Source organism: Harpegnathos saltator, unplaced genomic scaffold (genome assembly GCF_003227715.2).
Source record: "Harpegnathos saltator strain DR-91 unplaced genomic scaffold, Hsal_v8.6 scaffold56, whole genome shotgun sequence".
Lineage (NCBI taxonomy): Eukaryota > Metazoa > Arthropoda > Insecta > Hymenoptera > Formicidae > Harpegnathos > Harpegnathos saltator.
Window position 1 is genome coordinate 1,075,614 of NW_020230382.1, and position 26,800 is coordinate 1,102,413.

The 26,800-nt window shown below is 48.2% G+C and overlaps 1 protein-coding gene across 3 annotated transcripts in view; it reads left to right on the plus strand.

Annotated features, from left to right (window-relative positions):
• Nucleotides 1-9,044: 9,044 nt before the first annotated feature.
• The window catches only part of LOC105185727 (trace amine-associated receptor 9), an 87,076-nt gene continuing 69,320 nt past the window's right edge, over nt 9,045-26,800 (plus strand). The window contains exons 1-2 of one of the 3 annotated variants that reach the window (XM_025303622.1): nt 9,045-9,308; nt 9,702-10,138. The gene's annotated coding sequence lies outside the window, so the exon portion shown is untranslated. Of the gene's footprint in view, nt 10,139-26,800 lie in introns of all 3 variants that reach the window. The other 2 variants (XM_025303623.1, XM_025303621.1) reach the window with 2 other exon arrangements.

Here is a 26,800-nt window from a genome sequence, read left to right on the forward strand (position 1 = left end):
CGCTCTATCTACCCGCGCGAAAATGGAGGAGCGCTGGGAACGCGACGAAAGGAGCACGTGCCTTGGATCACAGCCATTTTTCACACGGGCGTATTCACTATTCTTCCAACCGTGTTCCTCCACCGTGCGATAATCGCGTCGCGAGCGCAGACGACGCTCGCGTCTCTATCGAATCTCCGTCCGCAGGCCGACTGCTATTCCCGGTATTTGTAGAGGCTTCAGCGAAGCCCCGCGAGTGCAGATGTTGTCGAACCCCGCGAAGACAAGGCGAGTTAGCCGAGGGTTGACCAGCCCCGAGAAATCGAGCAGCGCGATGTGAATCGGGTCACTTCGATGTGGCAACGAATACGAGCACACACACACACACACACACACACATACGCATTCGTCGCGTTGTTTGGCGTTGTTTGGCGTTGTTTGACGATATGGAGGAATTAAGGCTCGAACGAGGGGGAATATAATCGCGAATAAAAAGAGCTGAGAGCACAGGATGGATGGGAAGTAATCAGTACGCTGACGATGTGACGCGCGACAGAGTTTCGAGAGCGCGCGCATCGAAAAATATTTTGCAACATTTGAGTTTCCACTAAATTAGGCGCGTAATCGCCGACTCGGCCATCGCCGACGGTCGTTTCGCCGCCGCCGAATGAACTCCAAATAGTACTTTACGTAACGAATGAAAATTAATTTTTGCCCGCAGTTTCTGTCACATAACGTTGCCGACCGCGTGACTTTAACTTTCTCACTCGACGCTGACAGCATCGCATCTCTCTCCTCTCTCTCTCTCTCTCTCTCTCTCTCTCGCATGCGCGGATGGCATGGCGTTTCATGGAAGGATATTAATGCACTATCGGTCGGATTTATTTTGTTTCCGGTTCAAACCAGCCCCGCTCGAAAAATTGCAGTTCTGCCGAACGAGAAGTTAGAGAAATTTATCGATGAAGTTTTTACTTCGGCAATTCGTTACACGAGTTAGTCGGCGGGACAAATGAACGGGGGGGGCCCCCTCGATTTAGAAACGCGAGATAATAAAGTGCGGCGGGACGGCGGCTTAATCTGCCTGCGATTAGCGCGATTTTACTCGTTAACGGATCGTTAATGGCGCATCTGAAGAGAACGGGGTCTCGCAGTTCACCAGCAGTTTCTCGTCTCGTCGCTCGATTATATTAAAAACTCGTCTTATTAATTCGATCAGCGCCCAAATGAAAAAAAGTCCGAATTTATCGCCTGGATTTACGTCAAATTATCTGATTCTTCCCCCACGGATCCGTCCTACTTTATTCTAACGCATCTTTCTAGGAAGATCTTCACTACAGATTGCAAATGAACGCCGACGACAATGAATGCGCGAGTTTTTGCATGAATTGGATGGGCGCACACACCGCTATAGCGGGTCTGATAAACACGTTGTCCTTTGGGACATACGACACGTGTACCCCCACGTGTATTTAACAGAATGGCGATTAATGTGGTGTTAAAATAATTATAACACACATGTAATTCTCCTCTTTATCGTCTGATCGCTCGTCCGAATAACGCGGTTTTTATTAATTCTGCACGGCGGAATCGCGCGATAATCACGCGCGCGATATAACGTACACGTCGGGAAATGGATTAACCTCTCATTAATCCCCGGACATTTCTCGAATGTCAACGTTGACTCGATTTCCAGTATCGCAGGATATCCATAAGAGCAAACTTCGGCGAAGATTATCTCACCGGAGAAAAAATTCTCTTATAAATTTCCCCTTGCAACGTAGAGTTAATTGCGGAGTCAAGTGCCCGAAGATGGCACACGCGAGTTTAATACATCACTTTAAACGAAACAGAGGAGGAGCGTTCTTTTCATGAGAAAGAGAGAGAGAGAGAGAGAGAGAGAGAGGGGGGATAAACATGCATATAAATTTTGAAGGGTCGAACGACAAAGTCTATTGACCGGAGAGATTTGGTTTATCTTCCCGGCTATGGCCGACTCACGTAGCACACAGCGTAGTTCCTGCGTGAGCGTGTGAGCGCTGCTTTATACTGATAAAACATCCGCAGCAGCCCGGTGCGAGAAACGATGAATATTTGCGGAAAGAAGAGAGAGCCCCCCCGGAGCGCGAAGTATCCGTCGCCGCAGCTTCGCCGAGGACGCGCGTTTTCCGTAAAACGCGAAATTCGCGTCTCGGAGAGCGCGTTGCGGGCGCGTTCCGCACAGATTTCCGCACGGATCGATCCCCCCCGACGAGAGCGGCGTTCGCGGCTACAGAAATAATACTCTTTCTTCGCAGTGTTCGCCGGGATATTCCCGCACGTTCTCGACAGCTGCGTTCCGCTCGCTAGACACCCTTACGAAGAGACGAATGCTGGCTTACCCTTTAAGACCGGCCACATCGACGATAATCCGCGCTGGAACGGGGATCAAGCGACTGTGGTCCGTCTTATTGTTCGACGATTTCTTGTTAGGAAATCGTCGAGTCCTGGAGGAAGCGCAGTTGCGGGATTACGGGCCGCGGAGCGAAGCGAGGCGAAGCGGGCGGCCGTAACGAACTCGCGAATTGAAATTTCTTATCGAGCGCCGGGAATGCTCGATTCATCGGGCACGTCCAAGTAACGGCTGGGATATTATATATCCGCGCGGGATTCCCGCGGAATAACTCGCGCAAAAGTATTCCGCGATCCACGTCGAAGTACGTATTAACGGCTGGAATTCTCGTTTAACCGACGCCCGCCCACCATGGGTGCTTTATTAGACAGCGCCGGCACAGACCGCTGTGCGTATAATACGACGTGAAAACGCGAGCAGAAATCGCTCGTAGAGGGAGGGACACTTAAGCGACGAGTGCTAATCACCTCGTTCTCGCGTCGCTCATTCAACGTTATTTTATTCAACGTCATTCGCGCGTGCCTGTCGCTCACGCTGGAAAATTCAAGCGTGTGTTTAGACTACTTCACTACCGACTTGCCTCTTGTAAAATTTTACGTCCAATTTTACGTCGCTATTTTCAGTCTTAAAAGCAGACGCGTTGTCTCACTGTTGACTACTTTTTGCGATATTGATTGTTTATCTCGAGCTCGACGAGAGTTATGTTTACTCCGACAGTTGTCACGAATAGCTGTTTCACGGGGATTGAATCCTGACAGCTTTCAGTTGCCGAGGGGGAGTAAGATATAAAAATGTTATAAAGATAAAATATTATAAAATAATACTTGACGTTAATATTGCGGCATGAAAAGTGTTGCATCAACGAATAATCCGCATAATTCGTAACACTCTCGAGCACGTCTCACGCCGGCTGAAGGGCACGTCGTGACCTCGCACGGGTACCAAACATATATAAGTACGCGCACGCCGAGCGATCATAACATTCTTCGACGCGAAGTCGGTCGGATCGGGAGACATCGTGCGTGATTTTCGATATTCCCGAATCGACTCAAGTGTGACGGTGAGAGACGCGTTTAATACTGTATACCGTATTATATTATACTGTGTTATACATTGCTATATTAATTATTATATTAGTTAATTACCACATTAATTGACTACTATATTAATTACTATATCAATACATACCGTCGTGCTAGTGTCACATTCAGCAGTGGTAACATCGCTAAATTTCCAAGGGTAACTATTTCTCTTCAATTGTTCTTTATCGGTTCGAAAAAGCTTTCGGCAGGCAGATGTATTCTCGTTCGGATTTTCTCTGGTATCTAATCGGAAAAATTACTTTTTGTTCCAGATGTGGCGGAGCCTGCGGTCACACGCTGTGTGCGGCTTTCCCGAGGGTGCAGTTTCGGCGGATACGGATGCTGAACCGGAGGATCCGGTTCGGGCCGAGCAGGGTCGGCTCGAAGGTCGGTTTATTTTAATTTTTCCCGTGCTTTTGTATCTAACTCTTTGCGCTCGGAAATTGAGGCGTGATTTTTTCGATTAAAAATCGTTGAGTCACAGTGATCGCGAAAGATTCACACGGTCGTGTATCCAAGCGCACTGTTCTCGCTAAATTGTTTAAAACTCACGTATCTAATCAGCGATGTTTATATCTTGCTTCAGATCTGTAGCGGAACGTGGCCGACCCTGAGTTCCTGGTATTTCGGTGAGTCTGAACAGCAAGTACAAAAAGTGCTTTACATTTTAAGATGATGGGTGTTTTAGAGCTGAATTTATCCAAATCAGTGCGATTTACATGGATAGTAGATCTCTGCATGAACACTGAGAGAAGGAAATGATTCATCTTATTATTGGCAATTATTTATGGCATCAGCCGTATTTTCGTGTTAATCTAACAAGAGAATAATCTCGGAACTTTTCAAACGTGCGCTTTCTGGCTGACAATCATTTTATCGCGCGATTTATAGTCGCAAATAGCAAACACTTTTCTCTCAGTGTACGGGTTTGCATTATGTATTTATGCCATTAAAATATGCCGTATATACGAAACAATTAAGGTATCACTCCTTTAAATAACCGCGTTTAAAATTTTGATTATAATCTCCAATCTATTAAGATTCGTCGTCAAGTTACATTCATATGTGCATAGATCTGCTAACACATTTGATTTGCTTTTTATTCAAAATACAGAATTAATAAACTATTTATTTAATATGGCGTGATCCCTCCATTGTTTCAAATGATATATAAAACGCACCAGAGTTAGCGCGTCAAAATTGCGCTGCAGTACGCGAAATTTGAGATTACTTTTTTCGCTCGCAATGAATATTGCGTTTCGTCGCGGTTGTCAATTTTTTACATTTCTCCGCATATAACGAGAATTATAACGTCACTTCGGTCAAAGTCAAAGTTAGAATTCAAAACTAGAATCCAAAGTCAGAATTTTCGCCAGACAAAAGCCGCGTTTTTATCGAAGTTGCGACGTCCGCGAAGCGTCATTTTTTAATTTTCTGCCCTCGACAAGGTCGAAAGAGCGTCAGGTTGCTTCAGGTTTGCGAGTTTTGCCGCGCGATTCGCGACCTTTTCATGCACTTTGGTGGAAATTTATCGTATACTTCTCAAAATGTTCAATCGCTAAATCGCCGAACCGCTGAATCGTTGAGTCGTTAAATCGTTAAACGCCGTTAAAACGATTGCGGTCGGGAGTGCGGTGTAATGCAATGAAGTGAAGTGAACCGAGTGAAGTGCGATCGACGTGGGACGACGACTGGACGCTGAGGAGGCTGGAGCGGATGCGAAGCGACGCGGACGAGATGCAGCGATGAGTCCCGTCGGTGGAGTTGAACGGAGCTGGGCGTCGTCGGAGTCGTCGATATCGTCGCGAGTCGGTGAGTGTACAATCTAAACGCTCACAAAGCGTCATACTTCGTAGTGCATGCAAAGTTGATTCGTAAATCGCATTGTTCGCCAGCGCGATGACTCGCTGCGCGAGAGTTGTGTTTATATTAATATATTTCGATAGTGCGAAATGTCTCAAGCAATATTTCGATATAACGCGCGATGCCGCGAGTTTATAACGTCTGGAATATATATACACGCACACACAGATATATACGTGCACAAGTTGGGGTGGGAAACAACGTTAGTTCAGCAATCATGTTTTATTAATAACTCGCGTAAAATTTTTCGCACCTGCGGAACCCTCGGCTTCACGAACTTCGACAGCAGGAGTTGACTCCGTGAGTCTCGCTGATCGCTCGCGGGAAGAGTCGTCAGGCGAAGATTGTTTATATGTTTAGACAATGCGCGACAATCTCCCAACAAACAATATTTCGGAGAACCCATAACGCGCGATAGCGCGAGTTTATAGTGTCTAGAGTTTACACATGCACACACAGATGTATACGTGTGCAAGTCGAGGTAGGAAACAAAGTTAATTCAGTCATGTTTTATTAATAGCGCGCGTAAAGTTATACGCACACACCTGCGAAACCCTTACTTTCATGAACTTCGAAGGCATTTATAATTTTCCGGCTTTCTCGCGGCGCGACGCGCCGTACCGCCCGGCGTGAAGCGTTAAGCGCGCGCAATTATTTGCAGCCTTAATTGCGCGATTCAACGTAGAGCGGGGCAAATAAAATCGCGTGCATTAAAATCCAGACTCGACTGTAATATACGCGCGCGCGCGCGTCAAATGTTTTCTCTTTTTTCTCTTTCCGTTTTCTCCGCGCTCCAGAGTGCAACTCGATTCACAACATTTATTACGCGCGAATAACGTCGTGTTTACCGCGAGCGCGAAATTATTCGCAGCTAATACGACGTTAATGCAACCGTAACACGGCGCTATTGAGCCTACCTCCTTTCCCTCCCCCCAGTGCTCCTTCCATCTGGGTATATTTTTTCCTCTTCCCTTCCGGCCTTGCCAGCCGGAGGCTGAAAATCTGAATCGTCGCGCAATTTGATCTCTCTTCTTCAAGCCGTCGACAACTTCCGTTTCTGCGCAGTTAGCCCTGTGTAGACCTGTGTGACGAGAGATTCGAAGCGACCCACGGTCGCTCTCTTTCTCTCCCTCCCTCCCTCCCTCCACCTCGGTATATGCTACTAGAATTGGGGTTGGCTCGGCTGCAGCGGTGCCCAACCGCGGCTAAATCTTCCCCGCGGACAAAGTGCAAGATTACTTTCGCCGATGGCGAATGACTGGGGAGCTTGGCGGGAGACCTCTTCCATCAGTGAATGAGCCTCCCTCGCCGTTAACGAGAAGGTGTGTACTCGGTCCCTTAATTGGCTGTACCGTAATTCCCGGGCCGCTTCTCAAAGGCAATTCTGCCCTGAAAACATGGCTAATTGCGCGATATGACCGTGAGAGTAAATACTTCCGGATCCGCCGGCGAGAGAGAGAGAAAGATAGAGAGAGAGAGAGAGAGAGAGAGACAGACAGACAGACAGACAGAGAGAGAGAGAGAGAGAGAGAGAGAGAGAGAGAGAGAGAGAGGATGCAACGCGCGGCGCTTAATCCAACTTAGTCGCAAGAATGTTGCACGGAGCAAACTGGTGGATTTCGAATCGGGACGATGTAACTTCCGCGAGCGTAATCTTTGTCCCATAAATATTCCTCGGAGAAATTTCACCTACGCCAATCGCGATAAATATTCTATAAATTTTCATGCTGAGACGTGTTGGGCGCGACGACGACGTGATTTATTATGTTTAGACACGCGAGCGTTACCTTCGCATATCTCTCATATTTTATTGTTTCCTAAAATGTTCTTCGCATGTAGACACACACTCTCGTCTTTCTGCAAATCTTGCCTAGTCGCGATCACAATTTGACTGAGCTTTTCTCGGGAGACGGCAGTAAGTTTCGCGAAACAGTACGCGAAGTGCGATATTTCAAAGCAAAGTTTAAAACCGCTCGTGTTGTCGCATGCAAAACGGCGGGGAGAGAGATATATGTCGCAGCGTTTATTAAGCATCGTAGACACACCGAAACTTAATAATTAACGAGAGTCGTTTTGATGCGGTGAACAACACAATTGGTCGCGGAATTGAGATTGAATATCATCTATTACACGATTTACGATTTCGTCCGCCCAGAGTCGCGTGTACCCTTTAATGAAAGCGCGCGCGCGCGCAATGAGAAGCGCGCTGGAAAGTTTCCGGGATACTCGAGAAAGCGCGGATTGCGAGAATCAAAGGAAAATAGCGATGGCGCGAATTAATTAATTGATCGCGCGGCGCCCCTCGAAAGTGGGCTGCAATCTAGAGTAAGTTTCTATCTAAATTATTATTGTAATTAAGAGTATAATCCCGAACTTGAGCCCCGTCGGACAAGTCGAGTCTCGTTATGCTCGTCGTTGGTATCCGAGAAATATGAATTAAAGCTTGTCCGCTGCGGTTAATCCTTACGTATTGCGGCTGTTTAAATATGCGCGAGCTTTCGCGTAATTATACGCGGAACAACGAGCCGTTCGTTGTTTATGCGTAACGTAATAAAATTTGATTCCAATGCCGTTCGTTAATAACAAAGGGCTATTCTTCGCGCCTTTATTCCCCGACGCGACTACGTCGTACAATCCCGTGCTCCATTAATTTATATCACCTAATTACGCATTTAACTTTCGTTCGCTGGCGTTAAATCACTTGACCGTTATAGAATTCCGCGGGGGACTGCGAAATATATCTACTGAAATATGAAACGACGCGCTTGAGTTTGAAGGGTGACTGTCGTAAAAAAAAAAAAAGAAAAAGGAAAAACGAGGAAACCAAAAAAGGGAAGAGAAAAGAGACAATTGAAGAAGGAGAGCGAAAAGAGAGGGGAGAAAAGCAAACGAAACGGACGAAGCAGAGAGAGAGGGACATGGGAATAACTCGCTCACATGGTCCTGTTAAAAATTAGATTACTTTTCAAGAGCACACCGAGAAATTATATTACTCCGATCGCAAAAACGTAGCTCATTAAGGTATAATAAGCACGTCGTGACACAAAGAGAACGCCGCACACGTAAAGTTACCGACCTCGTTAGGCGAGCTCGTTACTCCCGGGCGCGGTTACAAGACGCGCACATTCAGAAATGTGCGTTACATAGTTTATTCCTCCATCTTATAACGTGCCTGTCGTCCTTAGACAATGGAATTTTCAACGAGGATCTACTCGGACGGCGCGGTAAGAAGAATACGGCCGATCCCTCGACCCGCGGCTTTGTTATCCGCTCGCTCCATCACGCAGCCGCCGCTCGCCGATGGCAAGTGTGCCCGCGCGATCTTCGACGCGCGATTCTCGATCAACCGAGGACGAGAATACGTAGGGGTTGTTCGCGAGCGAGGGAGCGCGTGGGTGGTTGGGTTTTGGCACGGCGAGAGTGTGTCGGTGCAGTTAGAAGATCGGGAGACTGGATGCATCCTCTCTCTCTCTCTCTCTCTCTCTCTCTCTCGCTCTCTCTCGCTCTCTCTCTCTCTCTCTCTCGCTCGCACCCTCCCTACCACCCCCTCTCTCTTTCTTGTTCACCCACTACCCCTCCACCCCCTCCCCCATTCTCGTTTCCTGTCTCTCTCCCGTATTCTCTCTCTCTCTCTCTCTCTCTCTCTCTCTCTCTCTCTCACACCGCGCGACTCTACTCTCGGGAGCACCCAGGCGGGCAGTCAGTGCGTCGTCAGCCTCCGCGTCGTCGCGACGCTCCTCTCTCCCTTTCGTCTCTCTCTCTCTCGGTGGCGTTCGCAGCATCGCGACGCTACGACGCGCTCCGTCGACTATCCCATCGGGAGAGACGCCGCCGTTAATTTTCTTACGATACGCGTACATAAACCGCCGGCATCGATAATATCGCGATCGCGCGAAGTAGGCGATATTTCGTGGTAACGAAAAGAAAGAAAGGTTCTCGCTAGCGGCATCGAGAGAGTGTCTCGTTGGAGATTGGAGAAAAGGGTGCTGAGAACGGTAACTAGCGTTAATTGAGGAGTACAATGTGACACGTCTACTTCTGTCTACTTCTGTCCTTTCGCACGCTCCTCGCTCGCAGAGTGAAGTTAGTTAGTTTCGCGGCGCATGACGAACACACGCGGATGCAAGAGGTCGCGAGTCGAATGAGACTTGACTCGTGATCGACTCTCGGGCGCGCGGGACTCTGAAAAACATTCGTCACATCTCGCGCGCGCGCGAATCTTCGGGGCGCAATTTCGCGGAAATTCACGGCGAGCCTTGAAGAAAGCACCCCTTGAGATGTAATACCCGCGCGCGCAAGATCGAAGGGAGTATATATTAAACACTCGCCCAGTGCGCGGGGAGCGCCTTCTCGTTCCTTACTTTCCGTTGCATATTTTATATCGTAAGGAGACGTCGTTCGCAATTTATTACCTCGACGTGAAAAGTTCTTTGTCTCGGACAAAGAGGGAGGGAGCGGAGCGGAGCGCGGGATTGAGTGCGCGGTAGTAAATGCATTTCCTACGGAGGAATTATTAAAGGAACGCCGGCGAAAAGGCGCGTCTCCCGATGCTGGCGGATGAGCGAGGGACGAGGGCGGCGGGCGGCTCGTGAAGTTTCACCAGACGTGATTCATCTTGGTGTACCGATCGAGAGTGATCCATCGGATCGCGACACCGTGACACGGTATACACACGGGGGGAACCCTCCCCCTCCCGCTTGAGGACACGCCGGCCACCCCGCAGCGTCACGCACAGGAAGTTGTTTTACGTCCCTCCGGCTTCCGGAGCGTCGGCGTGCTCGCTCAAAAGCCATATCGACACTCGCGGATTTACCGCCACTGCCGAGTACGTATCTAATTGCAGCAATTTGACCTAACGTCCCTTTATTCCGCGAGCGCCGTCTGACGCAGAGACTAGCGCGCGCACACCGGTGCACACACGCGATGTGTGAGTGAGGGCAGGGCGCGACGTTTTATTAGCTTTCGCGGAATACCGACGCTTTTATTGCATCGCTCAGCCATGTATTTCCCGCCGCCTCTCTAAGTGTCGCAAAGGGAAGAAATCAATTCGCATTCGATTGTGCCGCTGTAGCTGCAGCCGGCTGTCATGGTTGTCCCATTGCCAGTGCCGTCACGTCCAGTGATGATCTCACGTGAAAAAGTACGAAGACCGAATTAATTAAATAAATATCGAGCGCGAGAGAGATAGCGTGTCGACTCTTGCGTTTCTCTCCCGGTTTTATCGCGGTATATACGGAAGAACGCTGTCGCGCGCTTTTCGTCGCTTTTCTCCCTTCTTCGGTACTTCTCACGTTTATGCAGCACGGCACCGCTTAATATTGTCTGCAATAACTTGTTTCTTGCCGCGCGTCGCGTCTTTTTGCCCGATCGTAAGTTCTATTGGTGTCTCCGCACTCTAGGGTTGCACTTAAGATATTAAATCGCGAACGCGCCGTCGTTCGCGCTAAGTCGTGAAGAATCGCGAGGTAGACGGAAATTTTCATTCGTATTTTTCCGCAAAGGTAACCGGCGACGAGAGAGAGAGAGAGAGAGAGAGAGAGAGAGAGAGAGAGAGAGAGAGAGGGAGTGAGAACACAATGCGAATTATATTCGACTTAAAGTATCGATCGCTCGCGAGTGACGCCTCCCCTAACGATACTCAAATCATGTTCCATTAGCGTCTCGGACAAGTCGCTCGCGAACGGAGCAACGTCGGCCTAACGTTGTTTGCAAGTTGCGTCCGTCGTAACGATTGTGTACACGGCTGTGTACGCGCCGGTGTTATTCTACCCATGAGGAAATCAAGTTCGTAAATTGATTCCAACTAAACAAAACAGAACGCCGTAGGACCGATTGATATCGGACGATACGCTCGCGGCAGGTTCGTGGTTGCCGGGGTAGTTCGATCGTGTTGCCGCCCGGCAAGTTCTCCCCGGTTTCCAAGTTTCGAAACTTTCCGCTGTCAGGCGTCTGTAATATTAAACGATTCCTTAGATCCGACATCGCCGAATGCGCGGGGAGGTATCGCGAGTCGCGACAGCTTTCCGCCTGTCGCCTCGCGACACGGTGACGTATCATTCTTATTTTATCGTCCTTTCATTCTCTGATTAATCCCCCGGTCACACAGTCGGCGTCCATTTTAGCACTCGACTTTCTTCGTCCAGCGTTCCCAATTGTGCTCGCGAGGACTCGATAGGTCGTGACTCTTATCGTTCTCCGGGAAGCCTCCCGAGGAGCACCGAGAGAATTTATTTACTTATTTGTTCTCCAAGGTAGACGAAATGAATTCTTTAACTCCACTAACGAGGCGGGGTGCGCAACGTGAGCTAATTCCAACGGTAATTTAGCGGCTCAGCGTCGACGGATAAATTCAACGGGTAAATCCGGCTAGATTTCCGCGCTGCGCCGCGTTTCGCACGTATCGAACTATTTATCGCGATGAAAGGATCGCGCGCGAAATTCCAACGGACGCTGTGCGGGCTGCTGGCCTCACGGTGGATCTCGATCGAAGCGAGTTAGCGTTGGTCGCCACGTCAGTCCGAAGTCGACGTGCGGGATAGCCGGGGGATTCCTCCGGACTTGGGAAGAATTTCACGCTTATCCCGACGTAAATCGAATTAACACGACGCGCGCAGCTAATCCGTTCGTTTCCAAGGCGAGATATGAGTAAGCGGATCTCCCGCTGTTTCGTAGCGATTATGCGATAAACGGCAACCGGCAGCCGTTATTGACGCGACCAAGACGCGAGTGCGTGCTTCCGCAACAGATCGCTCCAGCCTCACCGCGAATCACTGCAATCAATTATCAGCCTACGAAGAAGCCCGTCGTCTGTTCCTCCTGAACGAAATCGATGTATGTGGAGAGCTCTGCGCTTCGATTTACACCTGTGAACGTCTCACCTTAATGGTTTCCCGGTGACGGCGACGGCGCCGCCGAAGCCGATGGCTGGTCGCTTTAAATTGATCGTAAGCTCCACGCGCGCGTGATACCCATTCCGGCGAGCCTCGATGAAATTTATTACAGTTTTTTCCTCGCTCGACGGTTATCGATCACGACAGAAGTGGCTTGTCGGCAATATTAAGCGTAATTGGCGCGCGACGCGCGACGCGCGACGACCGGCGTGAAAGTATCGCGTCGGGTTATCTTGCCGGACTCTTGCCGTTTTATTTTTTCTTCCTCGCGATAACCGTTACCGATCAAAGTTACAAACGGTTGTTGGAAAATCAATTCTTCCTTCGTGTAAAGAAACTAGGATTACTCAAGAAATTTCATTTCACGACACAACTATACGCCATACTCGCCAATATATTTGAATCGACACGTGAAATGTACATATCGACAGGATAATTAGATTAAAATATTCGAAATTTGCAACTTCCTATTCACCTGATCTAAAACCGTGCAATTTATGATGGGATTGCATTAAGAACAAGTGTTACACCAAATCACTTCAGAGTGTTGCTGAACTGAAAGAGAATATTCAAAAATGCAATCATGGCATTTTTCTCAGTCACGTTAGACGACGTATCGAAAAGTTTCTGAAAACATTCGAAAATATACATCATCAGGTCATACGCACAAGCAAATTTATAGCTTTCTCCGTTTGTAATACTTTTCATGATTCGCATTATTAAATTAATGTATAATAACTCTCTCACCAGTAATTAATTAAATAACACATTAATAAAATTGACAGGTCTTTGCTATAAAATAGCAACACGGGCTTCGGCGAATGTTCGCTCGGCCACTCGCGGATACCGCGAGCGGTTATTACGTATGTCATGGCGGGTGTCCGCGCCCTGCAATTCGCTGCCATTCGCCGCCGAGCCTCGAGAGCGTTTTAATTAATGACTCCGCCGTAAAACGCCGCGCATCGCGGCGAGTCGTCGTAATCTCTCTCCGCGCGCGGCTCGGCCCGAGTCTCGCTTTTACGAGCTTGGAAACGTGTCCGAGAAGGGATAGGTACGCGCTTCTACCCCGCGTCTGGTTCCCCGTGGAAGCGGACTCCGCGGACAAGAATGTGTGTCCGATCGAGATCCGATAGAGCGTCGATTCGCATGATACATCCGGTAGAATAACAACAGCTGCGCGCGGAAAGAGACAAATTCGCGGGACGCGCGACGTCCGCGCGACTGTCGTCGAGGAGAGTGTGTTGTGCTTTTAGCGCGCAATTCCCCACGGAGACATTGTCGGACATTTGTGCCGCCCGTATATTATTATGCTCCGCGTGCAATATGCCGTGAGTGTACAATCGATGACAACGGAAGGCGAAATCAGTTTTCAGAGAATGATAACGCGCGTAGAATCGCGTCGGATAATCGGGGCCGAGCCCCGTTGAAACACGCACGCCGCCATGTCGATTGAATTCGGGTGCACTCTTGTCCGGAATTCGTTATAATTAGCACGCAAAAAGGATAGCGTAACGCGTGGTGGAAGGGACGCCGGCCGGCCGACCGCGCTGACGAGAATGCATAATTATTTTGCGACGCGTGCCTTTTCGTACTGTTTCAAGCTGACATTTCGCTGATAATATTTCCGGCCGGAGTTGGCAGCTCGCGCGCTTAAGTGGATTATGGCGGGCTTTCACGGATTCGTTACGTGCCGAGCAATAGGCAGATAACATGAATTGATCGTGTGCGGGGGCCATTTTAATCACGACCCCTGTCCCTCCGCTCGTAAACACTTAAGCTAACGATATTTTCATGCAAAAGAAAGATCGCGCGCGCGTCATCAACGGCTCCGTTGCGACGAAATGTCGCTCTCGAAAGTTGGTTCCTTTTTCACGAGGGAAATTCGACGGGACCTCGTTAGCGCGCTCGCAAAGCCACTTGCTGATGCCGCGATGATTAACCGCGAGTACCCGGAGTACTCTCTCCTCTTTCTCTCGCTTCTCTCGCTTCTCTCGCTTCTCTCGCTTTTGCAAAGACACGCGACACGTTGTCCGCCGCGATGTAAATCGCAATCATCAGGACGTTCGCTAATCTCGGCGGCGCGGCGCGTGAATCTAATCTTCCGTTTTCGCAAGAGGAAAATCTCGCGCGCGATGCGCGCGGTGCGCAAACACCGTGATTACAGTTCCTCTTGATATCTGCTGCCGACAAGATGACTGACGTTGGAGTTAAACTTTGAGCTCGATGCAATTTGCGATGTCTTGGGCCGCTCTGCAGACTGTAACCGTGCGCACGAGATTTGATATCGACTTGCTATCGACGTTCGGATTATTAGTTTTAGATTCCGTCTGTCATACGCCGCGCAGCGGCGGATAATTGACTCGCCCGACGGTGGTTATCGCGCAAAAATCGCCGCTTGGAGTCGCAGCTTCGTAATACGCGCTGTGACACTCGTTTCCGTCCTCCTGCTTGCTAAGCGGCCCAAGCCGTAATGCATGGTATCACGATGAGATCCAGCCATGCGGATCGGGGGATTCGATTACCGGGATTACCGCGTGCCGTATGTGTGTGTGCGTGCGCGAACGCGCGGACATTGACTTTCATATTTGCGTAATCTGTAGACGTAATCGCGCTCGCGGTGAGAAGGAGAGCGAATCGGGCAGTTTGACGTTACGCAAACTGTCGAAAAAGGAGAAACGAGAGTAACGAGATATAAGCGGGCACACTCCGTCGCAAACTCCGTCGGAGGAGGGTGTGCTTGGCATGAGGTCCCCCCTCCTTCTCGTGTGCTGGACAGGCCTTTGGCGAAGGGCCGCGAAAAAGACTCGAAAAGCTCTCCCGTCGCGGAATACGCGCTTTTTACGATCGAGACGCGATGAGCGATATTAAGCGACGAGGGCCCATAATTTCTCTCTCCGGGCGCGCACGCGAAGCGGAACTTTGCGAAATTCCGAGCATTCGCGCGCAATATCCATTTGTGTATTTACTCAGCGTGATGATAATCATTGCGGAAAATAATTATGTTATTATGTGTTGACGATTAATTAGAATTTGTGGACAGGTAGCCGAGCACAATGGCAAATTTGTGTAATATACAGACGCGCGTGCACCGAAAAACGAAATATATTGAGATGCGAGAAACGACGGGACAATTGTGAAAAGCGGATGCGCGAATCTTCGGGATCACATTCGGCGTGATTATTTTCGTATAAACAACGGCCGCGGAATAAAACGCCCTCCATGGTTTCCCATATCCGCCTGGTTGGACGCCATAATTTTGTTTCTACCGCGCGGACATGAGGCTCTTTTCAAGTCCGATTCGATGATCACAGGTGGTGGAACTCGCAACAAAACGCTCACTTTACGTTCTATTTCCCACCGTTACTATTTCGTTTATATGCAATTGAAACCTTGCCCGAACTTTCGGCCGGGGCATCCGAATACAAAATCGTTGTCACCGTGATACAGTGCGGCACAGCTTTACCCCCAATTTCCGCTCGCACACAGATAGGGAATATCCGGTGTAAAGCCATTTCCGTGACAGGTTTTTGCATAGTTTTGCAAGATAATTTTCGTACGCTTCGTATTTCCATCGAGTCGCGAGAGGTCCCCCTCGTGAAACAAAAAAAAAAAAAGATCATTACCATACACGCACGCTGAATATTTCGCGTGACATGCGATTTTTGAATAATAATAGTCTCTATTAACTCGTGGAATAATAGCAGTCTATTATCTCGTAGAATAATAATAGCCTATTATGCGCTAGTGTATTAGCGATTTTTTAATGATTTGCCTTATTCCGCTCGTCGTTACAGCAACGCGATCTCGCATTTTCGGTTTAAGCGGAAACAACATTCGACTCGGCGAGAATGTGTTCCCACTTTGTGTGGCCGCGGATTATACAGAGAACGAGAGAGAGAGAGCTTCCCTATTCTATTGGCCTCTTCCGCTCCCTCCGCGGTGCCCGAATAACGATTTCTTCCTGGTAAACGTTCGCCGCATTTTAGTATGCACGGGGCGTTATCGCAACGAGCAATTCTGTACTTCGAGATTCCGTGCTAAGTGGAATGATAGGCGCGAGATCTCCGCGCCGCAACGCAATCTCAAAATTCTGTAACGATTGGTAACTTAATTTCTTAGCATCGTTGTGCGAGAGACTCGGCATTCTCTCTCTCTCTCTCTCTCTCTCTCTCTCCCTCCCTCCCTCCCCCCTTTCTCCACGTTTCTTCCCGCTTGTAGATTTTGCGGCGCGACGGATTTCCATTTTCTCTCGTGCCCGGTCGCGCAAGAATCGCACCGTCGGACTTACATATTTATATATGCCGCGCGTCTCTGCCCCCCCCCCCCGCACCCCGGCGTCATTAAGTGAACGTCTCTTGTCAATTGTTAATCAGGCCCGAATCTGCACGGAATAATAAATTCATTTTCTGTTAACGCCGCGCGCATTATTCATCCGGCGCTCAGCAACTATTAATCGCGTATCGTGCGCTATTAATCACGCTAGACTCTGTTATTACGATACACGGGGACGGATTGTTATAAATGATACACACCGATGTCGCGTCTCGCGTTCATCTGACGGAGCCGCGATCGATGGGAGGGGGGAGGGGAAGGAGGATGAGGTTTTTTGTCACATCGGAAAATCATTATGCTCGATGACAGGTGTCGGCAATCCGCTTACGGTCAAATTGATTTGCTTTATATGGATTGGATATCGCACGATCATCGTGCAATCGCCCGATCTGGTACATTGTAAATCCTATTATACGCGCGTTTTACATGATACTCGCCGACGAATCTAGACGGTACGATCGTTCCGGCGAAAAAGCGTCGTCAGACGGCGGAGAAGGATTCCTTCCCCACCGGGGGAGAGACTTTTTATTCCGATGTTTGTCTCTTCAAGCCGCCGCAATGTTTTTCACTGCACCTTTGTCGGCGAACGATAAAAAGCATAAAGGGAACGCCTCTTTCCATAGCGCGCCGCGTCGGCAGCGCAAAAAGAAGCTTAGTCTTTAGTGTATCAAATTTACGTGGATCGCATTTTAGACGACGTTATCTGACGGAAAGTTCAAAAGACATTCTTGAGTTTAACAGTTTCAGCAGCTTTTCCCCTCCGTCATGACGTTGCAGTGTAAAAACGTTGAAAATGCCACGCCGATGGGAAAGTAATTCCTCCGCGCCTTTGCCGGAGACGAACGACTAACATTTGTCAAATTGCGCTCCCGGCTTTATCATTTTTGTTTAAAATCCCGGTACTTTGTGCAGCCGGGCGACGGGCCCGGAGAGAGACAAACGTGTATTTCCTCCTTCCCTATTTTTACTTTTCCCTCGCTTTCTTCTCTTTCTTTCTTTCTTTTTTTTTCCTTCAACAGAACTAGATTAGTTAGCTGCAATGTTACGTCGGACAATGTTGCGCGCGTGACGTTCGCTTTGCCGGCGTGTCGCGTTAATCGAGTTGACGTTCCAGTCAGCCTGGAGAACTTGAATTGCGCATAGCCGTCGCGCGTTGCGGACGCATGAATAGTCAAAGACAGAGACGCCTGTCATTCAAAATTCACGCTTAAGAGCAGATCTGCACACTTGAAACTCATCGGATCAACAGGTACGGGGCGGGGGGGGGGGGCGGTCTACCGTAATTTAGGCCCACGACGAGGGAACGTTCCGGCGGAGTCTCGTGCTCGGTTTGTCGAACGAAAAACAGAAAAAAAAGAAACCAATCGTATTCCTATGAAATTCTATTCCGAGGCTCGGAATTGTTAGAGTGACTTCGAACTGCGCTGTTAGACACGCGCGTATGCGCAACGACGCGCGAGTTCAACTCGGCGTTGCGGAGCCGCGCGCCTCGCTACCGAGCGGAAGCGAACATATTTTCCGCGAGAAAACACGCGCCGAGCGATCTCGTAAAACGGATGATACGCGCCCATGAAAAGTGATCGGGGATTACCGTATCATCGCGACGAGAGTCGTGAATAAATTCTATCGCCCCTTGCCCTTCCTTGCCTCCGTTCCGTTCCTGAAATCAACATCGACCCGTGCAGCACGAACTCTCACCGGCCACAAAAGTTTGATAATCACCGAGCCGTGGAGTGAACTGAGAGAGGAGCACAAGCGCGGCCAAGAGGGTTACTTTTCCGTTTCGAGTGCGGCCGTAGACGCGACTCGCAGACAGGATGCGCACCGCGTTTTTCCTACTTTCACTCGCGGAATTCGCTCCTTCGAGCAATCTCCCTTCCCCCTGCGCCCTCCGCCCCTGGTCTGCTCACCCTCGCGAAAGTTCCCAAAGGCACTCGACAACCTTGTTTCCCGCCGGAGGAAAAAGAGGAAGAAGTGGAAAAAAGAAACTCTCGTGTGCATTAATTCCTGCCAGGCTTATTTATGTCCGTGATTCTCTCTGCGTTACGTCCCGCCGCGATGGAAGTCGCTACGGGCAAGAAGCGCGACGAATGGAGCGAGTCCCAGGGATGGTGTGTGTGTGGGGGGGGGGGGGAGAGCGTGAGAAAAACGCAAAGCTCGACGCCGGCCGTTGTCCTTGCGCTGGTTAGTCCTTGGGCGACATGAAGAAGGAGAAGAAGCCGCGACAAATTATCTGGCGTATGAGACTATCATGGGAGTATTCGTTTTCGATCAAAGACACACCTTTGTCCCGCCGCGACGGCGAAAGCGCGGATAACGATGATAGATCTTTCAGTAATGGATGATTAACAAATCCGCCGAATATAAGCGATGTAATTTCGGCGATTAACGCCCGCGCAGTTAATGAGATCGAGCCGGTGGCGATTTTGCGCGGATTTCCGAAAATAAATTCTCGATTTACCTCTTTCTCTCTCTCTCTCTCTCTCTCTGTCTCTCTCTCTCCCACTGCTCTCTCGCTTCATTTTTCACGTAAACCCCCGCATGTTTAATCACCGATATATCTCCGTATCTTTATTCACTCCAAACTAGACATTTGATTCAACGTATTTTGTATCGCGATCAAATATATCCTGCTACCCTCCCCCCCCTACCCCCCCCATTACTCGTCGTCTACGATTTTATCTGATTCGCCGAATCCGCGTGAAATACGCGTGCGTGTTATCAGCGGCAGAAGCGGCAAAAATGAAACGATCGCGCAACAAGCGCGAACAAACTGCAGCCGACAGAAACGGTAATACGCCTATCGCCCGTAACTTAGGAAACAATTATGCTCGACATTCAAAATGCAATTTCGACGCGCGGGCGAGCGCGTTGAGCACAGGTCGGGAACAAATCTATTTGGAATTGCGTTTTGCGTTCATTTGGGAATGGGAGTATAGGGTCGTGCTCGCCGCGTCCTGGCTGCGATGGGTGATGCATGGCGCAATGGTTTACATAAATTTGAATCGTATTTTCGACCGGTGTGCACTCTGAGTAAGATTTAGTGGCCTTTTTTCATCGTCGCTTGCTTATTCGCTCTGCCGAAACATCGCGTGTATATTCGGCCGATATAATATCGCATTCCTGCCGTTCTGTCGGAGCGCGTGTTCGCCGTTGGACGTTGCGCGCGCGCGTCTCTCTTCTTCTTACGGCTGGAAGGGCTGATAAATTTTTCATCCGCGCTTACGCGCGCAACAAATACACGCGCGAGCAGCCGGCGAATAGCAAACACTAAGGCGACTGTGCAGCAATTTGCATAATTGGCTTGCTATGCTAATAATGAATCCATGGTGAATGTGCTATAACTTTGTGCAAACAAATGCATCTCATATAATTGAAATTACTAGGAATTTATGCAATACATAAATGCGATTAATGTATAACTCATTTATTATCGCGGATACAAATTAATTACGTAATACGTGATCACGTAACACGTGACGACCGCTATTTTAAGCGACGGAAAGCCTCTAACCGTAACATAATATATATATTCGAGTTTGAATTATCGTCGGATCGAATATTCTACTCGATGTCGGGGAAGCGTCAATTCAGCGAGAACGGCGTCGCGCTCATTTTTCCTAATGGCCACCTGCATGTTATTGGGGAATCCAAGTTATAAAATTATTTTTAAAAGCGTCGTTACATATACAATAAATGTAAGTTGTTAAGGTCGTTATTTTGCACACACCTATCCTTCACTTTTAACAACACTGTTATACAATATTTTTAGGTATCATTAAAAGTACCGGTGGGTTGAGTGCATAAAGTAAAGGTTTTTTATCTCTCACTCTTCACCGATCACTCTGTAACAATCATATTGATATCAAAGCGACGCGTATGAACGTTATCGACACTGATGAGTTATGATAGCCTCCGTTAAGATTCGCAGACGTTCAGAATACGCGGAATACGCGCGAGAGAGCGCTTGCACTCCCTGTTTATTCGAGATTTGACGTGCCGTAGCGGGTTATGGCCGAGTGTCAGCTCTCGCGCACGATTCATTCCACTGACACGTCTGGCCCGACCAAACAGCTAAAGTTACTCGCACGAGTGTGTACGACAATGCGTGAACACAAGCGCGGCGAACAGTCCCATTATTTATCGGCGGAACTTCCCCCCGTATACACGACACCTTTGGGAAAGTCCGATCGAATCTCTCTCGCGTCTCTCCTCTTCCTTCGGGTTTCTATTTTCCTGTCCTGGATGAAAGATGTTCGCCGCAACATAAATTTTACGCGAGCGGTACGACGGCTTAAAGAACGACGTTCCGGTAATCTCGCCGGATCGTGAGGTGCCGCGAGTACGTGCGACCTCATTTTGCAAATATAAAAATGCATGAAAACACGTGACACGCGAAATTGCCGAACACGCGCGAGGGTGTGATTCGAGAGCGAAAGTGATTTAGTAACAGATACTAGCCGTCACCTTGCGACCGTTATACATCTCGAATCCATTTGCTCGAGGGTTTGCTACTCGGGGTTGTAAAAATATATAAAGATACCATAGCGCGTGTAAAAATGTCAAACTGGCGAAAATATTATTCCGAAGGGAGAGAGTGACTTAGAAACCGATGTAATCGATACAAATACCGTCACGTCGCGATCATTACACACATATCCCATTACTTTTTAGACCTACGTCTCTCCCTTTGCCTTTGCCTTTGCGTTGCATTTTAACATCACGTGACTAAAAAATGGCTTTCTCCCGCCATTAAATTAAGCCTTGATTTGATCCGACGCGATCCCGCGTCCGTTTGCTCAACTCGACGCGGAGCCGATTGAGACATTTCTCAGAAACATTTCAGCCACATGGAGTCATCGATGGAATGTGCAAAAATACCTCCGCGCCTACGAGACGTGAGAAAATCGCGTTTCTTGAAACCTCGGGGAACGTCAGACGCCGATCTGTTTCCAATTTTTTATAGTTATTTTTTATGTCAAAATATGAAGAAATCTGTTATCATTTTTAGCTTAAATTAATTTTTTCAATTTTTTCGAAATTTTTCAAGTTTTACATAAATATTGGGTTGGCGACTAAGCGATTGCGGATTTTAAATAAGAATGAAAATTCAAAATTTTTAATTTGCTTTTTTAAATTTTTTTCAATGCGTGTATGCGATACATTGAGCTTCTCTGCAATATCACGTGTTGTGCTATGACGATCTGAATCGATAATCGGCCTTGATATGGGTCTCATCGACTTCAACTGGACGGCCAGATCGTTGAGCATTTTTCAATGAAAAATCATCAGAACGAAATCTGGCAAACCAATTTTGACACTGCCTTTCTTTCAAGGCTTCATTCCCATATACGGCACATAACTTCTTGTGTGCTTGCGATGCGTTCTTGCCTTTTCGGTATAAATAATACAATAAAATATGTCTGAAGTGCACGTCTTGCTCTTCCATTTTTAAATTGGGATAAAAACAAAACTAAACAACTAATCGACATAATTTTTGTACTAAATGAAAGGTAGAAGTCCAAACAATAAGAAAAAAATATAGGTTAGGTACTTTGAACACGTTAACGAAACAAAAGAAAGTGTAAAATCCATCTGTCGACAAAATCCGCGATCACTTAGTTGCCAACCCAATGCATTATTTTATATATATTTAAAACAATATTTCTTAAAAATATATATATCTGATTTGTTGAAACTTGCACACACGTGTCGCCGATTATGAATGATCAGAAGCATTTTGTAAAATTCAAAATGGAGGATCTAATATGGCTGATGTCATTGTTGAAAAAAATGTTCAGTTTTACGCTACATTCGATGCTGGGTAATCTTTCGGCTCGCTATCCAGCAAACAAGCTCATTTTAACGTCAAAATCTGATAAAAAATGATCAAGAAATGAACGAAAAAAGAATGAGTAAGAAGCTTCAGAAATTTCGAAAAAATTGAAAAAATTAATTTAAGCTGAAAATGATAACAGATTTTTTTATATTTTGACATTAAAAATAACTATGAAAAATTGGAAACAAATCGGCGTCCGACGTTCCCCGAGGTTTACTTGTTAGACGTTTCATCAGTTTCCGCGACTTGTATGCGCGTCGTGGAATCTCGCGGAAATCGGATGATCCCGCATTATTCACTCTATCGCGGTCTGCGCGGACGAGGTGGGTCAGACGAAGCTCGACTTTTTACGAGCGACGCGACGTTCAGCGACGGGCCGCTTTGCACTCCGCCAAGTCGTCGGGCTCGCTCTTTTGCGTCCTTTACGATATTGCAGTCACCCCCACCCACGCCCAACCCCCGGTCTTCACAGCCGCTGTAGCCCCGCATAGCCGGTGCGCGTCTATCCCTTCGCCGTGCGTATTTCACTTCCATTTTGATAGTAACCGCACGGTTATATAGCCACAAATTACATCGAAACAACAGCCAGCGGGCGAGACGCTTCGGGGTAAGAGCCGCGTAGAGGTTCGCCGTGGACGCGGCTGATACTCCGGATGCGCGTTGAGATAATAAAACGCCGACGCGATTTTACGCCTCGCGGCAGTTTATTTTGCTGCGCATCTATCGAGCGCGATGAATTGCTTTCCATGCGGAGGACTCGACTCGTCCTTCCAGCAGGTCCCGTTGCCTGGACAATCGGTTGAACGCCTCCGCGATCGCGGCTCATAAGTAATAAACCTCGGGAAACGTCAGACGCCGATTTGTTTCCAATCTTTCGTAATTATTTTTTATATCAAAATATGAAGATATCTGTTATCATTTTTAGCTTAAATTAATTTTTTCGACTTTTTCGAAATTTTTCAAGTTTTGCACAATTACACTATTTTATACATATTTAAAACGATATTTCTTAAAAATATATATATCTGATTTGTTGAAACTTGCACACACCATAACGTCGCCGATTATGAATCAGAAGCATTTTGTAAAATTCAAAATGGCGGATGTAATATGACTGACGTCATTGTTGACAAAGTGTTCAGTTTTACGCTACATTTCGACGTTGGCTAATCTTTCGGCTCACTATTCAGCAAACAAGCTCATTTTAACGTCAAAATTTGGTAAAAAATGAACAAGAAATAAACAAAAAAGAAGAAAAAAAAACTTTGCAGAAGAGTAAACCCAGTCGTTACCCAACATCGAATGTAGCGTAAAACTGAACACTCTCGACAATGACGTCAGCCATATTACATCCGCCATTTTGAATTTTGCAAAATAGTTCTGATCTATAATCGGCGACATATGTGTGTGCAAGTTTCAACAAATCAGATATATATATTTTTGAGAAATATTGTTTTAAATATGTATAAAATAGCGTACTTGTGCAAAACTTGAAAAATTTCGAAAAAATTGAAAAAATTAATTTAAGCTAAAAATGATAACAGATTTCTTCATACTTCGACATAAAAAATAACTATAAAAGATTGGAAACAAATCGGCGTCTGACGTTTCCCGAGGTTTACTTGTTGTCAGCTTACATTAGATCCGCTCGAAAGTTGCGGAAAGCTACGTTTTATCTTCGCGATCATTCCTGCGATCGCTTCTGCGAGAGAATTCAGAGTCACACGCGAAGGACATGAGAAAAGGAAGAAGAGAGGACAATGGGCCGTGGATCGCGCGCGAGAAGCGTACACCAAGTTATATAAGGTCATTACGAAACTCATCCGGTTCTACGAGATTATCACATTGCACCTAACGACATAAAAAAAGTCCTGACAGCGACGTCACAAACTCCGAAAGTTATCGCGATTGTGCTGCAATTACTCCGTAACAAGTATAAGGTTAATTTTTTCTTTCCTTTTTTTTCTTTGTTGCCGTTTTCCTCGAAGCCGTTGCGAATTTCGCGTCGATCGGCGGACGGCGGACGGCCGGTGGAAGGGAAAGCTGACGTATACAAGTCTGATTTCTCGTTAACGAATGAAATCGCGTAAATGCTCTTTATTCAAGTAATTGCATGAACAATCTCGACTCGAGTAAGGACAGATTGTCACGCTAACGCGCGCTCGACGCGTCGGAAGAAGGATTACGCTGCGGTTAAACTCGCACGGCTGACTCGAGTTAAACTTTACTACTGTCGCGACTTAGCGGAGCGGGTAAGAAGCTCCATAAAAATTATTACCTCATTTTTCTCTTCGGTTCATCTGTTTACCCTGTAACAGAGAGTACCGTACGGTATGTACCTCTGTTAACTCAACAGCGTTAGCGTCGACCGTGAGCTTAGCGCATAAAGATAAATGAATAACGCAGCGCGAGAGAGGCAGAGGGAAAGGGAGAGAGGAGGAACGAGAAAAACAGCCGCGACGAATAAATAGAAATAAATCGCTGCATAATTGAAGATACACAAAGAAAACGCTGGAGCACACGGCCCTTCTGCGCAGCGTTTAATTTAATATTTGAGCGGCCACTATCTTGACTTTCCGCGTCGAGAACGAGGCGCGATGCTACACACAGGATAGGAGGAGAGAAAAGTGAGTCAACAGCGCGCGAGCGCGCGCGCGCGAGTCTTGTACACGCATCAGCCAGCCGCTTGAATCTCGGGCGCGTTGCGCTTCGTGTTTATTCCACTCGTTGCAATCACGAGGATCAATTTGCGTAATTCAGTCAAATCCGTTACGTACTCCTACCGTCATTTGTTTTCCCTCTCTCATACGTCGGGATCCTCGTCATGCGCGATTGACTCGCATTCTCAATCGTTTACGTCACATTTGCGCTACGGCGCTACGGCGCGCGGCATGCTGAAATCGATTATGTATACTCGGTATACGTATTCGATATGCATAATTGCCACTCCCCCGACCACCTCCTGCTAAATTGATGCTGATATTTGACACGTGTAATCGGCCCTCTCGATCTCGCTTTACAACATCGATCGGCAAGACACGGAGGCCACGAGACGTCGGCAGCGAGGCCCCCGGACGTTTATCCAACCGTGTTATTTGCGCGCGGCCGCCCCCGTGTCCTCGCAGACGGGGGAGCGTGCTCGCGCCTAAGGACCCCCGCGCGAGAATTTTTACGCACGAGAGCCGCTCCCGCGCTTCCGCTCCCGCTCGCCTCGCGACTCACGCCCGTTAAATCATCCCGACAATTTCGCGAAATGTCCAACGGAAAGCAGCTCTTAATTTATCAAGCGCTCCACTCCCTGCGATATCATATCGCCCCCCATTATTCCGTTCGTTCTCTGATTTATGTCCGTAGCGCCGATCCGAGAAACCCAGATACGCTTTGCGGAGATAAATACGCGAGAATATAGCACACGCCGACCCCCGACGTACATACGAGTTTACGTATTCGTTCGGCGGAACTGACAAAAACGGCAACGGCGACTCGCCGCCGCGCCGCGCCGCGCCGCGCCGCGACTGGTACAAATAACACGAAATATTCGCGTAGCTCTCCCGCCATTGCGCGCAGCTCGCAAAAGCGCGGCAGCGCGCGAGGTCCGCGTAGCCGGCCAAAAAAGACGTCCCCGTTGTCGCGGTAGCGCCACGTCATTTATCGTTAACGCTTCGTTAACGCGCGCGCCAATACGCGTTTGCGCGTGCTTTTAGGCCGCGCACGCGTGCGCTCGCGGAAAAGCAAATCGAAAGCGGTCCGCGCAAATGTATGACGCGCGCCGGCTCGCCGCGCAGCGAACGGCATAAACCGTTTTTTCCGCTCGCGGCCCGTTATCGCGCGATCCCACGCGCTGTCGCTCTTTAACCTTTTCACGGCTGTGTGACGTCACGGCGACGTCTCGCTCTCGCGGAAGCGTCTGTCTCGCGCACTCGCGGGCGAACTTTTTTTCTCTCTCTCTCTCTCTCTCTCGCTCCCGCCACTGACAATAGCCACGCGCGCGTCCCATTTAGCACTTATCGTTCTGAATAGCGAACCGCGTCGGGCGCGGTCGCGCGTTAGTATATAAAACATATAGCCGTGCATACACACGTACACACGCTCTCGCTCGCGCTCCCCTCCCCTCCCCTCCCCTCCCCCCCCTTCTGTGTTGGTCAAGAACTCTGCTTTTCATTTACGAATATCGCGCTGTGTTTTGTCCGCTCCGCTCTCGTGTTCTTTCTTTTTTTCTCACTCCCTTCCTCTTTTTATCGGCCCTATATCCTCCAACATTTCTCCAGCGCGTACGGAAAGCGTAGAACCGCGTTAAACCGCGTAGAACCCGCGCGCGCGCGCGTCTCAGCTATAAAACGTGACACGCTCCGGTGGTGGGATATAAGGCCGAATAATTTGCATACGAAATAGAATTCGATAGCACTTTTCGCCCGGATGTCGCGCA